This window comes from Panthera onca, chromosome B3 (assembly GCF_046562875.1).
Source record: "Panthera onca isolate mPanOnc1 chromosome B3, mPanOnc1 haplotype 2, whole genome shotgun sequence".
In the NCBI taxonomy this organism is placed as follows: Eukaryota; Metazoa; Chordata; class Mammalia; order Carnivora; family Felidae; genus Panthera; species Panthera onca.
In genome coordinates, this window is record NC_138344.1 from 146,600,620 (window position 1) to 146,605,313 (window position 4,694).

The 4,694-nt window shown below is 46.0% G+C and overlaps 1 pseudogene; it reads right to left on the reverse strand.

Annotated features, from left to right (window-relative positions):
• Positions 1 to 575: 575 nt before the first annotated feature.
• LOC145715544 (disintegrin and metalloproteinase domain-containing protein 21-like) lies at positions 576 to 3,041 on the reverse strand (annotated as a pseudogene).
• Between the last annotated feature and the right edge of the window lie 1,653 nt (positions 3,042 to 4,694).

A 4,694-nucleotide genomic window follows, 5' to 3' on the forward strand; every position in this document is an offset into this window, starting at 1 on the left:
ACATTTGGAAATTTGCTCTCCAGCGAGGCACTGCTTGCGCTAGGTGGAACTTAATGCCAGTCCCATTCCCTCACAGCCCGCAGACACCCCCGTGTGGACAGGCAGTATGGGTGGGTTGTAGCCCTCCATTATCCTGAGCCCACATGGGACTGGGGGAAGACAGATTACCGGAGAATGAGAAACTTTTCAGTCCACAACAGCGTAGTTTTGGAGAAAACTCATGAAGTTGCCAATAAAGGAGCTTGTGTCAACTTCTCTTAATTCTGGAACCAGACACTTCCGCTCCAGACACAGCTCTGACTCAGGTCCTCTTCCCAGAAACTAAGGCTCAGTTTGGGCTCTTACAGGCTTAAAAACTGCATAAAAGCCACAAGCATGCAGTTTTCAAGTTTTCTTTCAGAGTGCTGGTCGGTGACCCATGAGAGACCTGGTGTCAGAGCTGTGATGTGGCTGAGGACCCAGTGTCTTCTGCAGACCCTTGGAAACGTGGATGTCAGCTGTGCCGCCTCAATACTGTATTTTTACAGATGCACCATATGCATTGTCTATAGTTGTTCAGGGGTCTGTAGGCTAAATTATGGATTGTCTTCCCCAAAAATCTCTTCCTTAACTTTCTCTGTGTTTATAGTTCTGACATTTCCAGAAACAACAAAGAGGAATGCAGCTATTATGGCGTAAATGTGACCAAAAACCACTCTGAGATATACCATGGATTCATGACTTTGCCTGACTGACTGAATTCTTCTTGGAGGGGTCCACAGTCTGTGCTCCCACCAGTGCCTTTTCTGTGCACCATGGAGGATCCCAGCCTGTGTGGCAGTGGCAGTTCCTGTTATGGTTGCACATCCCTCTGTGACTGCATTTCTCTGGGATACAGTCATAATTCAGCTGAGTCCCACTGCCAGTGCAGTAGGTATCCTGACAGAACTTTCCAGAAGCACAGGAAATACTGGTTCTCACATGACCAATCTGGGTTGTTCCTGTGCTACGCTGTGAATCCAGCCCCAAACATCAGAACCCTGGATCTCAGACAGATTCAATCCAACATGTTCTTGCAGCTGAGGGAGAAGTGTGACATTCCTACACTGCAGCCTTCCACACGGCACACCTGTATGGGAACAGGTTCAGCCTTGAATTCCCCGGGGTCTTCTGCAGTGTCCATGTCAGCTGCCTTTGTGATTTATGGTATAGCAGACATCTTCACCTTTCCCAGAATTTCTGCCAAAGCTTTCTTGGCAGTGAATAGTGCTGTCAGTGCAGTTTCCATGATAGCAGCAGCCCTCTTCAGTGCACCCGGTTCCATCTTGCATATGGAAGTCATCAGGGTATGCCAAGGTCACCCCATGGCAGAACTCTGGAAGATCACGTATATTTTGGATTGGTCTGCAGAGTGTCCTAGCAGTGGAGTTGGTGCAGTCTGTATAGCATCTGCCTGTATTACATTTGCCCCCAGAGGTTCAGATACAATCACGCATACAGCCTAGATTGCTGTAGAACTGGTTGAATGAGCCGCAGTCACACTGCTTTCCTGGATCCACTATGTAGTTTCCCTAATGATAGTGGGTCAGGCTTTTATTTAAATGCACCATTTCAGTGTTGAACATGCACTTGCCTGTTCCACAATAAATTATGTGCTGCATATGAATGAAGGAACAGTTACTGAAAGCTTCTATTATACCAGTTAATTGGGTCCTAATGCAGTTGGACCTTTTTTGCCAAGCACGTTCATCAGTGTCAATGCACAAGCCACAATTTCTTGCCATCTGATGTGTTGCTATGACAGACAAGAGTAAATAATGTCTGCCTAAATAACTCAGAATGATGGCATATAACCCACTGGTGGATGGCATATAGAATACACAACTGGAGTGCAATGAACCTCATGGGGCCCATCTCAAATCACATTAAGGGTGAATGTGTTTTAAGAAATCGAAAATACTTTGACTCATCCTATTGAAGAGACAAAAGGACTCTGATGCAACACATAATTGCCCGCGTGAGCTTGATGTCTCTCACTATAAATGACAATGAAACCAATAACTTACATCGATACCATGAAATATTGACTCAATTAAGCTAACTAGCCTTATTCGGAATTGGGCACTTTTTTCCACGTGGTTAACACACTATACATTGTTTGGAAACTGAGAGCAAGTCCTTTGAAAATTCCATGATGGGATGAACAGAACTTACTAGAGATCCTTGGGGCTGCACTGGCATTTCCTTGAGGAACAGGGGGTCCCCTGTCCTCCTTATATCCTAGGTTATAAGTAGGTCCCATTGCACAGATGTCTGCGACTATGTGAGAAACAAAGTGTTCAAACCATTGGAAATCACAGAGGGGTCTCATTTCATAGGCAAGTTAATCCAACTTCATGATATCTTCAAGGCTGCCATAGCCTGTGTCGATTGTGACCATGGAAAGAGGAATCTCCTCCAGGTAGCCAAGGTAGTAACAGTCTGGAGGCATGAAAGTGTAGTCAGGATGCTCCCTGAGCATCCTGAGTCATCATCAGCAGAGTCTGGACCAAAAGAGTTTCTTTTTTTTTTTTTTTTTAATTTTTTTTTCAACGTTTTTTATTTATTTTTGGGACAGAGAGAGACAGAGCATGAACGGGGGAGGGGCAGAGAGAGAGGGAGACACAGAATCGGAAACAGGCTCCAGGCTCCGAGCCATCAGCCCAGAGCCTGACGCGGGGCTCGAACTCACGGACCGCGAGATCGTGACCTGGCTGAAGTCGGACGCTTAACCGACTGCGCCACCCAGACGCCCCCCAAAAGAGTTTCTTGTGCCGCATGTGCATAACATGTCTCTTGCCCCCAAAACTCAGACTATAGGACAGCCAGCCAGGCATCTGAATGCCCTTGCTGTGGTGCGGCTCCTTCTTGGGAATTACCATCTCAGAGGAGATGTAGCACCATGAGGGATGCCCTTGAGAACCCTGCACAGGAGCCAGCACTGCCCAGAGTGCAAAGAGCAAGAGGGGTGCCCTCAGGGTGACCTGGCCCTCTGCCAGCCTCATGCCCCTGCTCAGGGACATCTGCCAGTGAGAATGGATAAATGGAGGATCCTCAGCAAAGCCAGGTCTAGACCATCAGAGAGAACAGCGGGCGGTGCCAGGTGGCCAGCACCCTGCACGTGGGGGCCACCTGTGTGGTTAGGCAACAGTCCCAGGGTGTGGCATTGTGTGACCCTGCACATCAGTTAAGCTGGGGTGGATGTGGGAGGGTCAGGTGGGCCATGGTCAAGAGTGGTCACATGGACATGGGTAGGGATTTGGACCCAGAGGCATGGCTCTAGTAAACACCTTCAATCTTTCCTCCAGCTACTTGCATATGGGCTATGCAGTTATATCACCCTGAACTTCTCTACCAATTCCATGTCCTATGGTACTGCTGGGTCACTTTCTTTGGATGACTACTTTTCCTCATTACAGAGACCACTGCTTTTGCTTCCTTGTGATGTGGAGGTAAACATTGTCAATTTTACCTTTATGGGTGATGCAAAAAATCGCTTTGTAGTTTTGTGTGTCTTATTCTCCTTGGCTATTAGTTTGCAAGCCATTTGATCCTTTTGGTTTTTGCTTTGAAGGTTCCTCTGAATTCCCTGAGGAAAATATTTGTCAGTATTCTGAGTGATGATTGGTGAACTACAAGGTTGTATTTTAGTATTTTCTTATGCCAGCTGGGGAGAACAGAAAGTACTGCTGACTATGTGTGAGCCCCAGGGGTTTTCTCCTCTAATCCCTTATGGGGGTTCTTTCCTGGCCTCTGGCAGTCTCCTCCCATGTAGTTTGGTTCCCTCTTCAGCTGGAGATGGAGGGGAGTTGAGGTTACTTTGCAGCCTGCACCATGGAGTCTGCCCATGATCAAAAGATGGTTTTGACCATGGCACTCCCTTGCTTGATTAAGTACCCTCTACTGCTTTAAAACACCCTGGGTCAGGGAGAAGCCTCAGAGTTGGAATTTGGACAAGAGTTTGCCTTTTCCCCAGTGGCTGGCCTTCTGAATATAGCTCAAATTCCTTTGCCACCCAAACTAAAACTTTGAACATTGACCTTTCCAGCAACAGGCAGCTGAATTTGGGTTTTGATAACAATGAAATGGAGAGTGAAATGGCAGTTTCCAGGGCCTGGCAGGGAGGGTCAGTGAGGAGTAGATCTCAAGGGCAATGATTTTGTGTTTTGCAAGATGATTAAGTTCTAGAGGGGTCTCCACATCATTACCCCTGTAATTAACAATACTGTAATGTATGGTTAAAATTTTGTGAAGAGTCTGGGCCTCATGTTCAGTGAGATCTTACCACAATATAAAAGTGGAAGACACGAGTTTTGCTTCTCACACAACAGTGTGCTGAACTGCATGGACACACTCTCTACTGATAATTTGAAAACAATTAAAAAAAAACTTATACGTTTTGGAAACTAACCCTGAGGATATGTCATCTACAGATATCTTCTTCCATTCCATGGGTTGCTTTTTTGTTTTGTTGACTGTTTCTTTCACTGTGCAGAAGCTTGCTATTTTGAGGTAGTCTCTCTCTATATATAATTTTCTTGTATTATATTAATGTAAATTCAAGTCTGTTAACATACAGTGTAGTACTGATTTTAGGGGTAGAATTTAGAGAACCATCGCATACATATAACACCCAGTTCTCATTTCACCCAGTGCCCTCCTTAATGGCCACATGC